General features: G+C 45.2%; 1 long non-coding RNA gene across 3 annotated transcripts in view; it reads left to right on the top strand.

The window, feature by feature from the left end:
* The window catches only part of LOC142603311 (uncharacterized), a 144,527-nt gene extending 126,689 nt beyond the window's left edge, over positions 1–17,838 (top strand). For all 3 annotated transcript variants that reach the window (XR_012837206.1, XR_012837204.1, XR_012837205.1), the window contains exon 3: positions 15,905–17,838. This is a non-coding gene — a long non-coding RNA (uncharacterized LOC142603311). The remainder of the gene's footprint in view (positions 1–15,904) is intronic.
* Positions 17,839–18,638: the final 800 nt, after the last annotated feature.

Here is an 18,638-nt window from a genome sequence, read left to right as displayed (position 1 = left end):
GCCAGAGGCTCTCCATAGCAGGTTGGTTTTTTTTTTACAGCTACTGTTTCTATTTACGTTTGCTTATTTTGCTTGCATGCTGAGATGACAAAACAGAACCGTCAGCTGCAAGAGCATAAATTCTGCAAAGTAGCTACACAGTTTCTCACCAGCTTGAAATTTCATAACAACCCAGGGAAAAGATAAAGCAAACCCCTCTGTTTCTCTGGGGCACCACCCATTTCATCAGAGCGCTTCCCCTGTGGCACTGACTCTGTGAAAACAATACTGAAATCCCAGGGAAGGCGGGAGGGCTGGGACGGGCTGGGACGGGGTGCTCCAGACCCGAGCCGTGCCCCGCTTCAGCTGGCCGGGTGGCAGGCGTCTGCAGAGCCGGCGTGGAGAGACGGGACCGGCCATGGGAAAGGCAGCTGCGGTGAAACCTTTAATCAGTTCCCCTCGATTAATCTTTACCTGCATTAGTAATCACTCCCGATGACGGATGGCTCTCTGCTCCTCTTGGAACCCGCGGGTAACTCCCTTAACGCAAGCAGAACCAACACAGCATCCCCAAGGGATTTCTGCAGTGGCATGAGATGGTTTCCAGTATTTTTCCATAACCTGTTTATTTTGTGCTACACCTTTGTTTGAAGGCTTTGGCCAGCTCCGTACATTGATTAGCAGTGTTCTTTACAGCTGAGGACTTCTAATTTTTTTTTTTTCCTCAGCAACTGAAATACAATTGAATTCAATTAGAATTCAGCAAGAGATAAGCAAATTTCAATTTTCTTCAGTCCAAAGTACTCTGCTTTACTTTGGACCCCAGAGGGTTTCCAGCACTTCTCCCTCACCAGCTCATCCATGTCTCCTCACCACCTCTTTGTAGTGCAGTAGAAGCACTGCCGAGGGACACCGTGACAACTGCCCGTCTCTCCTACAGCCTCTCCCTCTCGCTGATACCAAAACCATCCCATTCCTATTTCTTCTCCTTTATACTGTGCCGAGGCTTTGTCGAGGAAATCCAGATAAATGAACATCGTCTGAATAACTTGCATTTCTGAGAGGTTTCTTTAACGTGCTTGAAGATTTTGAGGAAATTGTAGGAAGGCAGTTTTCTTTGTAAGTAACTGCCACTTGGTCCTAGAAAACAAGTCCTAATTCTTATTCTTTGGTGATTAACCATTTATCGGGTTATAAAGTCATGCCAGCTGCTGCGATTCCCTGAGCAATCAGGGACGATTTACATCTATGGTACGTGCAGCCTGCGCTGCTCTTCCCATTTTTTTGCCTGAGGTTTGTTTGGGTTTTTTTTCCGCTGGCTTGAGAAACCAGACCAGTTACTGACTGATCTTCAGCCAGGGTTTCCCCTTTTCCCCCTCATTCAATGGACGGAGGGTCTCCTGCCTGGGCGTCTGACTTTCTATCATTTCCCGTCTTTGTTATCCTCAGAGAATACGCATTTCTCCAGCACCTTTTGTGATTGCTCGCTGAAGTTGTCCACAATTCCTTATCATCACCTTTTCCCCCTAGCTTCACAGGGTTCAGGAAGCTCATTTTAAAATTACAAACCAGCCAAATGACTGTCTCTTCTGACTAGAAAAGGGAGAAGGAGAAGCCAGGCAGGTATTTGCAAGTGTGAGGAAGAGTTGGGCGACGAAGGGAAGAGTCTCAAGGACAGGAGTGACATGTGGCAGCTCCTGCGGGCACCGAGCTACAGACAGTACGGCCGGACCTTCACGGGCAGCAAACCAACAGGAGGGCTTCCCAAAAACTGCTGAGCTGACCTGCTTCGTGTCCTTTCTGATGGAAAAATAGCAGAGCCTGGGTGCCGGAGAAGCAGGAGTTGGAGTTTCAGCCCTATCCCTGCTGGTTCGGTGCTTCAAACAGCAGAACGACTAGCACACTGCCTGAGGGAGGGATGGGCTTTCCAACGTGTCCCCAAACCCAACGCAGCTGCTTCTTGGGCATGACCAACATCCCCAGGCAGGATGCAAGGCGAGGCGATCGTACCTTTGCTGGCAGAGGACAGCGATTACCTGCCCTGGCCACGCACAGATGAGAATCTTCCAAGATGTTCATTACAGAGAGGATGGTTTATGTTGGCCCCTCGGTAAAACACGCAGGGGCAGTTATGGAGACGTGTGACCTGGGTATATTCTGCAGTTCCCTCAAGAACATGAGTTTCCACTTTCCACTTTTTCCAAACAGCTCGTCAGCAAAGGAAATAATCAGCTCACTTGTTTTATTGCCTCTGTTCTCTATTTTCACTATAGAAAAGGAAATTCACTTTTAATGAGGGCAAATGCTGGGGTAAAGCATTACTAATGTAATGTTTATTCCTCGTGGACAGCAAATGCGGGGATAAGACATTTTGCAAGTGGCTTCCAGGATTTCATCAGCCCCTTTTGCATACCTGACAGAGATTTCCTTACAGGGAAACGGTGGAAAGGTTGACAGCATAATCCTTTTTGTCTAAGGTATTGAATATATCAAGATTACAGATAAAATGCATAAAGAAAAGGTGGTGATTCATAAAACTGGGGGGAAGAACTAGGTACAAAAAGGTTAATGCAAATCTCACTTGGTTTTGGCTTCCTCCTTTACTAGCATTTCCAAACTCGAAACCATAGTGGTAGCAGCGTTTTAGGAAATGCCCCTCATCCGAGCAAGGTAGTTGAGAAGGAAATTCCCCATAACTGCCCATAGCTGAAGTTTTGGGAATCTCTTGAATGAGTTTGCAAGTTCTCAGGTGACAACTCTTCTAAACGAACAACCCAGGAAAGCCTGAAACCTCCCTTCAGCCCAGGTTAACCGCTTTTGGGCTCTACCCCTGCAGAGCTACGGACCCTGCCTGCCCAAATCCCTCCCCAGCAGCTGCTCGCTTGTTCCTCTCTGTGCTGTGTGATGAACCAGCCTTTGTGCCTTTTTATTTTCGTTCATAACGTGGCTTCACACGCAGTCTATCATTCTTGTTCGGGGCTCACAGCGGCCGCAGCTCCCGCAGTAGCTATAACCAGAGTCAATTCAATCAAGGATCTTTCCTTTGAGTCAGAGCATTCCTGCGGTGGCACCGCTTGGCTCATCTCCAAGGATGCAGCCGGTGGGAATTTCTCTGGCACCCACAAACTTCCTCGGCTCTGGCACCGCAGCTTTCTGCTGAACTACTCTGCTTTCCACACCCAACGCACGCTCGCCGTGCCCCTGACCAGCCTGCCTCCGTCATGGTCAGTACTCCTGGACCACACAGCACGAACCTACATGCAAATAGTGTCTTCTTCTCGGTGCCAAAAATTAAATGTGGTTTTTGCACTGCCCTTGGAGGAGCACCAGATGCAGTTTTGCTGTCTCCTCCAAAGGCAGTGCCTCTATGTGTCCCCATCCTAAATTCTATCCTCTTGCATTATTCTGTTTCCAAGAATAATGATGTTACTTAGCTAACTGATTCATAAAATTAAGTATATTTGAGTTTCAAAGTTCTTACTACATCCCATCAGTGCAGAAGGCTTTTTTTCACTGTAATTATTTCTCCAGTACTTTGTCTTGATTAGATTTAATGTCTCCATCTAATGACCCTTCCTCCCCTTCCTCGATGCACAGTCTAGGAGCTCTTCCTACTGTAAATGGCATGTTTGCTTCTTAAGTGTCCCCTTGTTACTTGCCTCCATTTATCTCAATTATAATTTATTCATATCTTGTGTTGTCCCTCTATTTTTTACTTTCCTGGTGTTTCTTTGTACCTAACACATACGTAAAAATGTCTTAGAGTCTAATATTATATTCCTAAATAGGGTCAATTGTCTTGACCTTTTTCGCTCAAACAAGGTGCGTAGGACAATCGGTAAGAATATATGGTGAACTTTTACCAGCTTTTCCAGGAAAGCAAAAGCCAAAACCATAATCATCAGCAAGAAGTTATCCCATATGATCTGCGTGGATAAGGGAGTCTGTTTTTCAACCTCAAGCCAAGATACAGATACACAATTATTTTTCTTTTCTTGTATTTCCTGCATTTCATAAAACATCTGACCAAAAGTCTTTCAAGACATTTGTTTTCCTTCCAGTTCCTCACACCTGAGAACAAACAAATACGCCCTGTGAAGCACATGAGATGGCAGAAACCCACATCCTCCAGCTTGCCACAAAAGAGGAGAGCGAGCTCGTTTCTGTGGTCTTCTGATAGGAATTGTATTATCAAATTTGGAGCTGCGTCCTACGTGCAGCCTACATTTATTATTATTCTTAACAGCAAACCGAAGCAGGAGAGCAGCACCGAGGTGCCTCTTGGAAACGCAGATGGCTGCGAGAGCTGCTCCGCACCCAGCCCTCCCAAGCAGAGGGAAAATGGGAGCGAGCCATGTCACTGGGAGCAGCTGGTCCACTCACTTCCTTGCTTCACCTTAGAAATTTTGGGTTATTTTGTTAACATTAGTGTAATAATGATGAGACTGTAGCAAAGTATGATTCATGTCCCACAGCACCGCTGCGCAGTGTTTAGGGGTGGTCCTTGGAGAGTCCGAGTCGTGCTGGAAACGATGCTTGCCTCACTTCCCAGGAACACGCTGCTGTTCTCACGTCTGTCTGCGATGCTCCCCGGTTTCGTGCTCCCCCAGGCACCTGCCCTGCTCTCCCCTTCGCTGTCTTCCCTGCTTCGCTGTCTGCCTTCTGCTGCTCCTAGGTGTAGCCTTGCTATGGTCAGACACAACGAGGCTGCTACGTAGGCTATTGTTGGTGTATCCAATGGCGACAGCGAATTTACTTTTTGGCCTGATTTTTTTTTTTTTTTTTTAATTTTGGCAGCTTGAGCGTCTCCAGTCATTGATGCTGGTGGGTGCTGCTCCAGCGGCCAGGCAGGCACAAGAGAAAAGCCCTTTTTGCTCTGCGTGAGCTCTGAGTCCCGGCAGCGCAGGGGAGGATTGGGTACCAGCAACGGGCATCCCGGCAGTCCATCGCAGCACCAGCAGCACGGACTGGATATCTGCTGGCGCTGGTGAGCATCCACCAGGCAGTGAATCCAGGCAGCCGACGGGGACACGGTCACGCAGACATGTGATTGTTGCTACCATTCTGGAATACATTCAACGCAGATTTCCCAGAAAAGTGTTCTTTGCTAGCCTTGAGGCCCTGGAGGATACACATATGTTGCTCCCCCAGACTTTCTTTGGAAATCATTTCCTCCATAAACACTTGTGATGCTTCCCCTGAATATGACTCTAATTTCTATTTTCCCTTGAGGGAAAAGAGAAGACACATCAAGGAAATTGTTTTCCAGTGACTGGGGCTTCATTAAAAGAAAATATTTGCAAATATGTTTTTCAACTTGGCATTAGTTGTTTTCCAAGGCTATGTTGGCCTGAGGTTGAGACTTTGTTCTGGGTTTGGGGGGAAATTCTTCCTGATGTCTGGGGGTTGGTTCGCTTTGTTTATGTTTTTTTTGAGAAAGCAGTTTTGTTCAGGCTTGTAAACTGGAACAGCAAATTATCGTTGAGTAAAGAATGATGAACCACTGGAACTGAAAATTCAGTCATGTGTTGAAAAGAGCCCTTGAGGTCTGGACATGTTGCAAATGGTTGAGTTTAGTAGAATGAGATTTCTGTTTCCTAACGGCACAAGGAAATACAAGATTTGCTCAGGTCTTGCTGGGTTTTAATTCGGGATGGGTGACACATAGCACCAATGCCATTCCCAGGATGAGGTACCAGCCCAGACCAGGTCTTGCAGGTCACGTACAAGCAGAAGTGATGTTGTCCCATGTCTCATCAAATGCGTATTTACCTGGAGTAAGGGTATTCTCCAACCTTTACACCTTTGTGACAAATGTAAGCAGAGCAAAAGCTCATTGCGGTGGTGGGAGGTAAATGCGGAGTCACCGGAAAAGCCAGAAGGACTATTTGGGATTGTAAGAGTTTAGCTCCCATGCGGAGGCATGGCTGGAGCGTGGCACGATTCAGGCAGATGAAGCCTGTACTAGGCAGTGAATTTCTGATAGCTCACTCAGCAGCAGCAGAGCTAATGCCGTGATCTGTCTGCATCCGGGTCATTGCACAGGCAGCAACCCTACTGCCGCCGAGGGGGGCTGAAAAAAGTGTGAGATGGATTACTGGTACTGCTCTCAGTCTTTGCCAGAAATCTGCTTTCTCTGTATTGAAGATTAACGTTGGTTATCTTCAGCTGGCGTGGGGGAAAACTAGTTGACAGGAAGAATAATTTATTATTTCTTTAACAAAAGATCTCGGGAGCTATTTAGAGTGTTATTGTTGCCTAAAAGAATGAAAAGAGGAAACAAATTCCGTGCTACTCCATGCAATTCTCTTATTAGTAGAAGTATTTTATTTGGACAGATGACAGGCATTAGCAAATTGTTTCCTAGTAGGACCACACAGATGGACAAAAATAAATGACACAGAAAAACAGTTAATTAAGAGAGCAACCTAATTGCACCATTGTCAAACTTCAGACACTCTGAGCAACCTCACTGGCAACCCTAGAAAATCATTTTGGAAACACAGTTGTCCTAAGGGAGTTATTTAGGCTTATTTAATGCTTAGATTGTTTAAACATTGAAAAATTGGCCGTTGTCCCTCATTGCCAAGATTTCTTTGTGTTCCCATTTAACATTTTTGGCAGTCAGTAATGTAACTAAGCATGGGCAGGTTGAAGCTGGCAGTCACTGAGTGGCACATGGAAGGAGTAAATCCTGCAGGTGTCTGGGGAAAAATGACCGTACAGGCAGCCCCGTGGACAGAGGGGCTGGCAGGGACCACCTTGTGCCAAGTTCTCACCGCGCTTTGCTCTCAAAGGGAGACTGAATATCTTGGTCTTTCACATGGAACACAGCCCCCAAGTGTAGCACAGCAGCTCCTGGTGAGCAATCACCGTTTTATATAGTTCCCTTGGGCAAGAAAAGGCAGGCAGGGCTGTCCTTGCAGAGTGGGAGGGATTGTTGGTAATTGCACAGCTGAGGGCGAGAAGGTCAGCTTGGAAGAAGGGGAAAGTGGGTTTGACCAGACCAGCTAGGGTTCAGGAAAGGAGAAGGGTAGAGTTGTTCACATCTCAATTAGTCCTGGCCAAAATATTCTTCTCCCAAGCTACGCAGAGCGTCCAGCACACCCTCAACCCTGGCCTCCATGGAAAACCCCCTTACCTGTGTCCTTTCTTCAGCGGACCTGCATGCCTTCAGTCCACAGCTTCGTTAGTGCCTGGCTCTAATGGAGGACGATCTCTACAGCCCTCTGGTAGGAGTTTAGCACAAGTGATTCCTGTTTCCTGGCACTTGTTCCTGAAGTGACTTGGTCCATCTAATCTCACCTATTTAGTGCTTACCGTACAGCACTAATGTGGCTGCAGACCTGCTCTCTCACTGCTGCGGTGAAAATTATTCCTTTTCCTGTAAGCGCAGGCTCATATGAGGAAGCAAGCAAGGAGTTAGGGGTGAGAGTATCTGCAGCTTTCTATTTCCTCAAGCCTTTGCCTTGTCACGTTTGTATTATCACCTCTTGCTTCACTTTCTTTCTCCTGCTGCAGCTCATGTGCAGCGTTGCAGGTTCTTGCATGAGCCTTTACTGTTCTTCTGCTTCTCGTTTTCTGTAATAGCAATGCTGTAACTCTGATAAAAAGCTCAGGGCCAGCACAAACACGTACTAAACAGAAATGGCACTTTGTTCATTCTTATCCTCTCAGCTGTCATATCTCTCCTGTTCCTCTTTTTGTGCGTGGCTATTGCACTACTTTGGTTTTCAGAAGTTCGTAACAGACATGGATAAAATTGCGGTTAAAATAGGGCTGGCTTCGGTACTGTAGAAGTCCTCGGGTGAGCTTCAGCTCCAAGCTGGGAGACCTGGGGAGCTGCTCTTGGCAGGACACAACTTGATGCTTTGCCCTCTGAACCCTCCTATTTTGTAGAACTATCAAGAAGAAAACTATGCAATGTTCATTTCTGGTTGACGAGGAATTATTCTTAAACCACATCCTTTCTGGAGGGCCCGTGTCAGCCTGGTACCATGGCCTGGCCGGGCAGAGCGGTTACAGATAGGTCCATCTAGTGGTTACAGGGCTTTGGCCAGCCCCACCAGCAGCGGATGCCGCTGGGTTTGCAAATGTTTGGGATAAGCAAGGGCCGGAACAACCCAGCCCATCTTCTGAGGTGCCTTTTTATTTTCGCCATGCAAGGTAACAGGAGAGATTTGATTGTTCTCATGAAAATCCTCAATTCACTGCAAATACCACGTAGGCTTTTATGACAAAGACAGAGTTTTGGGCAAATTGAGACAAGTTAGACCAGAGAGAGCATTGGCGCTGTTGGGAGTGGAAGAGAGCTTCGTACGAGCTGGGACAGCTGTAGCTTTTGTGATCCAGGGCAATAGAGAGGAAAATGTTGGTTGCTGATCAGAGAAATTCTGGTCTTAAGATCAGACAAAGTTGGTATCAGGATTTCCAGGGCTTGGCAGATCACGAGTCTGTTGAAGCTGATAAGATAAAAGATCCGGAGAGAGTCAAGGGGTAGGAGGAGTAAAATATCTGTTAAATGGGGGAATTACCAGAACTTTTTTGGTGTGGGGGTTTTTTAAGGCCACACCAGATGTTTTCGGAAGATGACTTTCACTGCCAGCCGAAACTGCAGATGGTGTGTTACCTGCCTCCCCACAAACCCAGCCCAGCGTGCACAGGTGATGGTGCTAATGCCAGTGGTTCTCACCACAACCTGCACAGAGAAGGCTAAAGGATTCCCAGATTTCTGTAGTTTTCTTGGGATTTGTTTTGTCCTCTCATTTGAAGAGAGCACTGGGAGGTGTAAAATAGGACCTAGGACCCATCTGTTATTACTGGCAGATCAATGCGGTTGCAGAGGTGCAGAAGTACCGAGAGCTGGTCCTTGGCAGGGAGATGCAGCAGGTACTCGTGCCGATTTCCGCACTGACACGGCCCTGTGGGTTTGCTAGAACTCCTTCCAAAATCTCGGATGGCTGTAAAACAAAAATAAAGGCTAAATAATGATGTTCCTGTTCTATGGAGTCCTGCTGCGCCTTAGAAAAAAGCATTGTGGGAAAAAATCAGAAGGAAAACACAACATAGAAAGAGTAATGCTTACAACTAAATAAATAATGGAGCAAGCCAAGACTTCAGCTGAACTAATGGTTCGTGGTTCCTGCAGTGCAAGTCTAACAGTTCGGAAAACATCAGCTTGATGCTTTTTAATTCTATTCTAATACAGAACTTTAGAGGCAGGAATGAGAAGCTGAAATCTGATTTTTGAAGGCAGTGGAAGAACTTGAATGTGGGTAGATTAATCCGAAGACAATGCAGATATCAATTGTTAGGCTTAGCACTGGGAAGGCACAAAATGCTCCACTTTGTGCAGGTGTCACCGTCTCTAACTGGGTTGCTTCGCTTGGGTCTGCTGCCCTTCGGAGGATGGGCAAGTACAAAGTATGCAGTATACAGTAATCCCGTAGGACTTGCATGAGTGTAAAACTTTATGGTGCCCATCAGGAAAGGCCTTGGAAGAACAAATACGAGGGCTGCGGGACAGAGAGCAGCCATTCAGATTAAGCACAAGTTTCTGAACAAACATCCTGTAACATCAATTCCTTGTCAGTCTCAGCCTGTAAGTTAAACAAAGGCATAGCTGATTTATCTCAGAAGTACTCAGATGGCCAAAAAAGGCCAATTTCCATGATGAAGGATGATCTTCGGGAAGCAAGTGTCAGCCTTAAATCTCACAGATATGTGCAGGCTGTTTGCACAGAAGTCTGAATTCTCCTAAGTAGAGGTTGGCGTTGGACATGGGGTTTTGTTAGTCCAAAGTCAGAAGTCACTCCTGAGCCTGACCTCGCAAAGCCAACGTAGGTTTGAGGCCAAAACAGCCACAAAGCGAACAGAAAAACTGTGTTGGTGTGCTTTATACCTACGTGTACTCAGCATGCTGCAAATTTGAAACAAAACTTCCTAAAAATTACTTCAAGGAACTCATAAAAAGTTGGGGAAGGATCTGTCTCCACCAGTGGTACCTCTGGACACTGACTGCCCGGTGACCTGCATCCCTTAACTCACAAGATGATGGATCAGAAGCAGCACAAAGAGGGGTTTAAGACGTGGCTTGGCAATGGGTAACGAACTCCAGTCTTTACTGGGCAGTGACTACAGAACTCCTTTAGCTCTCTGCTTCTTGGCACTTGGAAATTTACTGGAAGAGACTAAAAAGGCATTTATTCCAACATGAGCAAGTCTCAGTTCTGCAAAAGCTCCACTGGTATCTGTTGGACAGGGTATGTTGTTTGTCATCCCCCATAAGATAATTTTTCTCGTCCAGCAGTATTTTTATAATAAGTGATCTTCAGATGGATGGAAACAGACATGTTATCTTTGGATTTTAAATGCTGTTGCCAAAACTCAGAGTCAATATGATTATAAAGCGATGATTATAAAGCTATGATTTTTAATTGCTGCTGTATTGAATTTGAGATCAACACCAATGAATCATGTTATGGCATGTTCACGGCTGGTACCCTCAGTCTCAGCCCAATGGCGTGGCCTTCCCTGGAAGCGGCTGACCAAGGACTACAGGCTGTGGGTTGTTCCCAGCCTGCACCACCACACGTGGCACCACTGCATCTTAATTATCAGTGATCACAAGGGAGATGATCTTGTGTGTGATTTTATTTTTTTAGGAAAAAAAAGCTTTCCCACTAACTTCGTTAGCTGCTCCCCTTTCCTTTCCCAACCCAGATGACAGGATGACCTGTACTTAATGCATCTCCTCTTGCGAGCAACAATCCATCTTCTCCAGAATAGCTGAGCCAGTTTGCATGACCTGGCACTTCATGGGAAGCAGAGACCATTCCCATCAGCAAGTGACTAGAGATGCTTCTGCTACACATTCTCCCCAAACATCATTAAGTACGTGTCCCTTCCTTGTTTGTTTATAGATTTAGGAACTCTCTGCAAGTTTCTTCCCAGAGCCTTGAGAGGAGAGGACTTTAGAGCAGTTGCCAGGACAGAAAAGCCACGAGAGGGCTTCCTCGTCAACTCAGTTGCAGGGGTATTTGATACATCTAGAGTGAGACAAAAGGAAGAATCTTGCTATGCTAAGCCCACAAAAATTAATATGTTGTGTATACAAACTCAGAATTAATAGGTCAATAGAAAAGTAAGGAACTATTTTCCATCATAAAGCTGAGAATGGTTTGTTCTTAAAGGCTTTTACTGATTCTGACTTTTGAATGGGATTTTGCAATGAGGGCAAGTTTCCAGTATTGTCTGGCTTGAGACTAGCACGATTCATTTTTACGTGGTGATCCTTCAGAATTAGAAATGAGGAGACAGGCTCAGACTACCTTTCAGCCCTTCCAACTCTGCTTCACACCAGATGGTTTCTGAGGTTTACACAGATCGCTGAAAGGAAAGTGGAAAACAAAAGAATATATTTCTGTTTAGCCTCCTGCCCTCAGCAGGCTTCTCAGCCCACCTACAGGTGTTCCACAGACACTGTCCCAGCACCTCAGACGTGTTCCTTTCCTTCCATTTCCATACTCTCCATTTCATCTCCTGGGGTTTTGTCCGATTTCCCAAATCAGAAAAAAAGTTTATTTGATGGTTCCTTGGCGTGGCTGTACAAATTAGTTTATTAAGTGTGAGAAATTCAGTTCTTGTTTGTTGTAAGATACTTCATCTAGCCTGGTGTCATAAAAGAACATGAAAATTAATGCCTCTGGCAAGAAACACCCCTCTCTTACCCAGATGGAGCTCAGAAGCTTTGGTACTAAAGAGAATTGTGAGAAAGGAAAACCAGTCGGTGCAGTTGCTGTTTCATGCTTCATTGTACAGCTAGACCCATCTTACACTCTTCTCTTGTCATTTCTTTTAATTCAAAGCTGTTCCGATTTGATTGTTGTGTTGACTCAACTTATCTGGCTGCAAAAGGGGAAGGGAAATAGGAATTACGGTGAATGACTTTTGGGCTGCATCTCCAGAGCTAGTTGGTCACTTATTGCTGATGGTTTCCCTCTCCGCCCAGGGAGATCTTGCAGATGAGCGTGTCTTGGACCGGGAGCTGATCAGATGCTGCGGTTGTGTTGGTAGGCAAGAGCAGCAGGTACGGAAATGGATGGCTGTGGGCTGTAAATCAGGCTGACCTGGGCAGGAGATGGCCTCCGTGATCTGAGCTGGCACAGAAGAGCACGCTGGTAAACAGGAAGGCAGCGGTCCTTCACTGCAAGCTTGTTGGGCAACGCTTATCAGCAGATGGGAGGGACACCAGCGAGGAGCAGGAGAGTAAAAAGAGCCTGAAGTGCTGTCTGAAAGAGGAAGGATGATGGATTAAAGCCTTAAAAGCAATTAAATAGCTGAAGGCATCTGAAATCAAACCAAAGAGCGTTAATACACTTCATTGAATCTAACAGCCAGAGACTCGCAATGTGATGTGGAAATGCCCAAGCAAGGGAGGGGAAGAAGCAACATGCACCAGTCAGAGGTTAACACCAGCAAGAGAGCATAATTATTGGAGGTGATGCTTCAGGTTAGAGCTGGAATAGTACTAAATTAAAGAAAAAAAAGTCATTTGAGTGTAAACATTGTAATAACTTCCTGATGGAGACGGATCCTGAGTGGATTTTGGTTTCCAGGAATTAGATCACCACGTGAATATGTAGAATGTGTGTCTGTGCCTCGCTGAAGCTGATGGGTAAAGCACGCTCACATTTTAAGGGAGAAATTCCTTTTCCCAGAGCTATTTCTTATTTCTGTTTTGTGGGAAGTAGGAGTCATGTTAGGAGAAAAGCAAGTCCCGTGGTTTGCTCGGACTTGAAAGGTTAGTGTTCTTGCCAAGAACCAGCAGAGCAACTTTTCTGAGATACTTTTTTATTACTTTGCAATATTCATAGTCTGCACTTGCCAAAATTTTTTTGCCTTGTAAACTGGAGGGAAACTAAATCCCAGGCTGTGTAAGATCTGATATACTGCCAGGAAACAAAACCAGCCTGGTACAGGTTCCCGTCAGTGTGCACCGGGTCGTGGGTAAGCGGGACTGGGGGTTTACTCCCCGCCTCGGAGCAGGTACAGAGACGTCCTGGTGCCCTCTCCAGTCCTGCACCCGTGTCAGGAGGAATTGGGAGCATTTCTTCCTGCAAAATTTGACTTTGACAGGCATGGTAATAAAGATAATTTGTTTCCTGTGCGTGCTTCAGTCCATGAAATACAGTGAAGCGCCCTAAGGGCAATATATCGTGCTGACTGCAGAGCCCCTTCTTTGATCTACCGTTAAAAATCATCTTTATTAGCCCGTTAATTTTACCACTGTCCTTGGATGTTATTTAGGCAGCTTCCAGTGCACTTTTTCCTTTCTAATCACAATGACTTGTTTCTTGCCTGTCCTCTGTCCTCCATCTATTATCTGCCGGAGAAGGATTTTTCAATTAGTGCAATCTGAAAAAAAACCATGTATTTCATTTAAATTGGCTTAAACGCATTACTAATTCTTTCCACCACAGGAAACGAATATCAAAGTGCAAAACCTTGAAGTGCATTTCAAAATATTGAGGATCGCATAGCAGAATTAATAAAGAGAAAAAATACAATTTTTTGGAAAGATATTGCATCACTGGTTTGACAAGAAACTATTAGTTGTAAAACTACAACAGCCTATGATTAGCATTTTTAGCAATGGGACTAGATTAGCGTGAATGTAGTGATTAGCGAAGATATCCAGGTACTAAAACCATTGCTGAATGAAAAACAATGCTTGGTTTACACTGGCGAAGTTGCGTGCGGTTTGTAGCTATTTCACTTCACAGGCAAAGAGACTCGGCACTTGGTGTCCGAGAGGGGCTGAGCTGAGATTCTTCGCTCCAAAAATACTGGCAATCTCCTGACCAAGCTGAGGAAGAGTCCTGGCAGTTTCAGTTGGGCTAGATGGTTGTTGTACGTCCCTTCCAACTGAATTATTCTATTCTAAAGCATATTCGTGGCATTTTGTGTGCACGGTCTGTAAAGGACAATTTGAGCACGTGTATTAAACAGAGCTTACACTTGGCTGGAGGAAGGACGCTCCTCGTTCCACCGTTGGGACAGCAGGATGTTTTCCATTGCAATCGATGGAAAGTTATCCGACGTTGTCTGTCCACGTAGGCGTCTGTGTGATGTGAATTTAACACGTATAGATGGTGCTTGATGGGCAGCTTTGGAGGCTGCAGTTATCTGACTCAGGACCAGATACCTAACGGTCAGGACTGATGTGGTCCCTCCGCTTTGTGCTTTACCTGAGCCCTGGAGGTGAAAGGCATCATTTCACCTTTTTTCTTTTTTTTCCCCCCAATTTCTGCAATTCTCATTTGCTACAAAGGCTTGAGATCACCCTAGTATCGCTCACTGAATGCCCATCGAGCATTAGCAGCCCATCGCTACTGCCACATTCGGGATCGAGCAGCGATGCTCTCTCCCGGGAGTACGGCTGGTGAGCAGGCGGCGAGGGAGTTGCGGCTGGGGTGAGCATCAAAACGCACACTACTTTTGAGATAATCCTGGTTAGTGAAAACTCCTGCAGGTCCCCATTGGCAGAAGCTTGCATGACATCTACTGTAAAATCCCCTGGATTTAAGTCCGGTGGAGAACGAATCTTTTAACCAGGGACTGGCGGTTACACGTGGAGCTGAGCAAGGAGGAAGCATAAGGGAAGGAAAACTGTGATCCTCTTCAGTCTGTTTTTCTCCTATTTTAGAGAGATTCTTAAATCTACAAATATATGCCCTATATGACAGTTAGCTCACTTGGTAAAAGCCAAAATCAACTTCTTATCCTGCAGACAGGTTTAATGCACAAAATAGTTGAATTGTGGGAGAAAAAGTTGCATCCTTTTTCAGCGAGGTTTTTTTTCTTTTTTAAAAAGCACCTACTTCTCAGCACATCAGATAAGAGCAGCCGCAGAGAGCGGTAGGTTATATAATCGAAGGGCTTGATTCACAACCCGGGGAAGATGCTTTCGGGGCTGATCAGAAGCTTATGGCCAGGCACATCGTTACAGGGCTGGGACCATACGTAATTAAATCCAAGCAGAAAACACGGGACAGAAATATGGGAAGTTTTGAAGCAGTGGATAACAGCTGGATTAGAGCAAAAGCAGCTCAGGGGGGTGGCATATGCTGCACAACTCATCTCTCTGACCAAGAACGTGAATTATTTTCAGGAAGTTCCCCCAGTGACATTCAGGAAATAAGAGGGTGTAACTATTAAAGCCCAAACTTCCACTATTTCATAAAACTTCCCAGAGATGTCTTCTGCGATGTGTTCTAGAAGCAGAAATACACCAGTGTTGTAGGTGTAAGAGCATCTTTTCACAGATTCCTGGTATGCGAGGTCCCCTTATCTGGATCTCAGATCTGAACAAAGAGCCTACGTAAGTATGCCATCATTCGTCAGGGGGTTTCACTTTACTTTTTTCCTTTTAGAACAACAAGAACAAATAAAAACCAAACAAGTTGAGCACTTGCATGCTCAAAGAACAGAAAATTTCTAATACTGTTGCCTCTGATTTTAACCAAATTACTTTGCATATCTGATGATCTTTATTCATCATTGTCATGCTGAACGTCTCAGTTTTTGTTGACTTACATCATTGTAGATCCTACCCTTGCATTAGTTGTTAGAGAGGCACAATGTTTATCTGTTGCTATCTTGCCATTATGTGCTACAGTTTATTTTGATTTAAAGTTGATTGTTTTGGTTGTTTTCTGTTTGGGTTGGCATTGGCTCCCCTGATATTTTTGTTGGTTGGCAAACCCCTCCGCACAGGCACGGGGATGGGTGTTTAACCCTCTGCTCACCTTGCAGCCTGCGTCCTCCTTTCTCTGAGAACTTGATTAGGCTTGTGCCCCATTAGTTTTGCTATTTTTTTAATTATCTCATTTTAAGACCTTATTTCTGTCCCCCTTCGTTGCAGGGTCCATCTGATACCAGTGCCTACCTGTTGACTTCACTGCTTCGCGAATGTTAGAAGCCTAGGACTACTGAGCTCCAAGGATGCCCACCAGTGATCTCAGCTTAGACAAGAACATGGGGCTTTTCTTGGATGAACCAGTCAGTAACAGCATCGTCCTCCTGACACAGAGTATTTATACCACCTAAATATAGTCCAGAAATCAAGGGATGTTATCCTAAGAAGAAATAAGAAGATGCACAAAAGAGCGAAGCTGTTCTCTCTTACAGACCTGTCACGAGTTGAGATCAGAGTACGGAAGTGATGGATACAGAACATTAACTTCTCTCTTCATTTAAAAGTCTGCCACAGAAAGCATTGCGGCAAGTGCAAATTAAAAAAGAGAGCTGTCAAATGCAACAGTAGAGACCGCTTACACTGGACGCACGGCCGGTGCACATAGTCGCCGGACAGATCTTGGCGGCAGAAGCCGTTCTGTAGGTTGGCACGCCATAAAGCAATACAGCACTGCAGCAAAAGGCTGCTGGCTCGTCCCCCGGAGCCCTTGTCCTTTCCCCAAGCGCCTGCTTAGGGTCAGTAGGGTGTTCACAGCTCCTCTTCCCTCTGCTGACTGCCCTGGTCACTCAGCGACCTGCATCCAGTGGAGACAACTGATCTCTCTTCCCAGCATCTACGGTGGGGCAAAACGACCTTTGTGTGCAGAGCTTCCAGGCACACCAGACTATTTACCATGGGTCGTCCTGGTAGTTAACAGTTGAAGAATGAGTTTTCTCCTGGGAACCAGCTTAGCCAGTCATATCCTTGTGTTCCCTGTGTCTTTCTCGGGTAAAACTGTGAGTGAGAACAGGGAGCATAGGTGCAACCTTGACAAAATGGGAAGATGCTGATGGAAAAAGGAAGTAACTAAAGGGTTAAGCCCGTAGCAGCGTATGCTTAATCAGCAAAGATTAATTGTGCACATTTTTGCTGACCTGGTATTTCTTCTTAATTTAAAAACAAAACAAACCCCAACTTTGGCAAATCAGGCCATTTTAAATGACCGACTTTTCCAGAAGTGTAAATCACAAAGTGCTGATTGCTGCACAGCTCCAGGGATGGCCCCTGGGAAGCGGCCAACCACCTCCCCCGGTGCACAGACTCCCTCCCACAGCCCGAGGGATGCTCCTGGGCTTGGCCGGCACCTCCTGAGGATGGAGCACAGGGTTTGAACGACATGTAAAGTCAGTCCCTGAAGCAGCTCTAGCACGAGGCAATCTAGCGCTAAGGAAAATCTGGGTCTGAGTTCCACGAGGGTATATTTATACAGCTAACGGGGAGCTGTGCCGTTGAAGGGCAGGGGGTTTGTATCTTGATGGACAGTTCCAAAGAAAAGCCTCTGCTGGAAGGCAGCTGGCAGGGCCCACTATCTTACTCATATACAAGTAGATGAACACGATCTCTGATGTTCTGTGGTAATTTACTTGTACTGTATCATAGATAATTATCTGGCCATCCTCAAATACGTAAAAGCAATGTATTTCAATGGATGCACTAGATAAATGTGGGTTTAGTTAATTGTAAGTGTCTCTATTATCAATGTTAAGATTCAATAATGCCCGTGAATTTGCCTTTCAGTTTAGGTTTTTAAAAATTTCCAAGTGATACAAGCCCAAAAAATAATTTTAATGCTAAAAATTCACATGTTTTCATGATGAATTTTTTCCATTTCCCTTTCCAAAAGGAGAAAGTCAACTTGCATATACTATTTCTAGCTTTTTGGATTACTTTTAAAAGATTTAAGCAAAATTTCCCCATGAGAAATGTTTTCTTGTGTACTGTTGAATTTTCCAGGGATAAGTTTGTTTTCTCATCTTCCAGAGAAAAATAACCCTTTATGTAATCAGAAAACTCTCCTACCAAAACATGAGCATCAGAGAATTAAAATGCTACTTTACTGTTGTGGCTGGGTGTCGTGGTTTAACCTGGCTGGCAGCTAAAACAACCACTCACTAAAACGGCTGCTCACTCGCTCCCCACAGCAGCGGGATGGGGAGAGAATCGGGGGGGAAAAAAGTAAAACTTGTGGGTGGAGATAAAGACGGTTTAATATGACAGAAAAGGAAGATGATGGTGACGATAATAATTGTAACAATGATAAAAGAATATACAAAACAAGTGATGCACAGCACGATTGCTAACCACTCGCAGACCACCGATGCCCAGCCAGTTCCCGATGCCCACCCAGTTCCCGAGTTGCGGACTAAACCCCCGGCCGACTTCCCCCAAATTCTATGCTGAGCATGACGTCATATGGTATGGAATATCCCTTTGGCCACTTGGGTCAGCTGTCCTGGCCATGTCCCCTCCCAGCTCCTTGTGCTGGTGGGGTGGTGTGAGAAGCTGAAAAGTCCTTGACTTGGTGTAAACATTGTCTGGCAACAACCAAAACATCAGTGTGTTATCAACAGTATTCTCATCCAAAACACAGCACTAGAGCCACTACTAGGTAGAAAATTAACTCTACCCTAGCCGAAACCAGGACAGTGGGAAAAAAATGTAATAAAAAAATCTCTGATGGACTATTCTTATTTTTAAAATTTCTATGTCTGAATATTTTTAAACAAACAAAAAAAAAGTGTTAAGAAGCAATAAATCTAGTGTCACTATCTGAAACAAAACTCGAAAATCGAAGCACAACATTTGTCAGTTTGAAGGTAAATGCTAGTTAGGATTACCTGCACAGACTAGAGTCACTCTT

The sequence above is a fragment of the Balearica regulorum genome, chromosome 11 (genome assembly GCF_011004875.1).
Source record: "Balearica regulorum gibbericeps isolate bBalReg1 chromosome 11, bBalReg1.pri, whole genome shotgun sequence".
Lineage (NCBI taxonomy): Eukaryota > Metazoa > Chordata > Aves > Gruiformes > Gruidae > Balearica > Balearica regulorum.
This window is presented reverse-complemented; position numbering and strand designations above follow the sequence as displayed.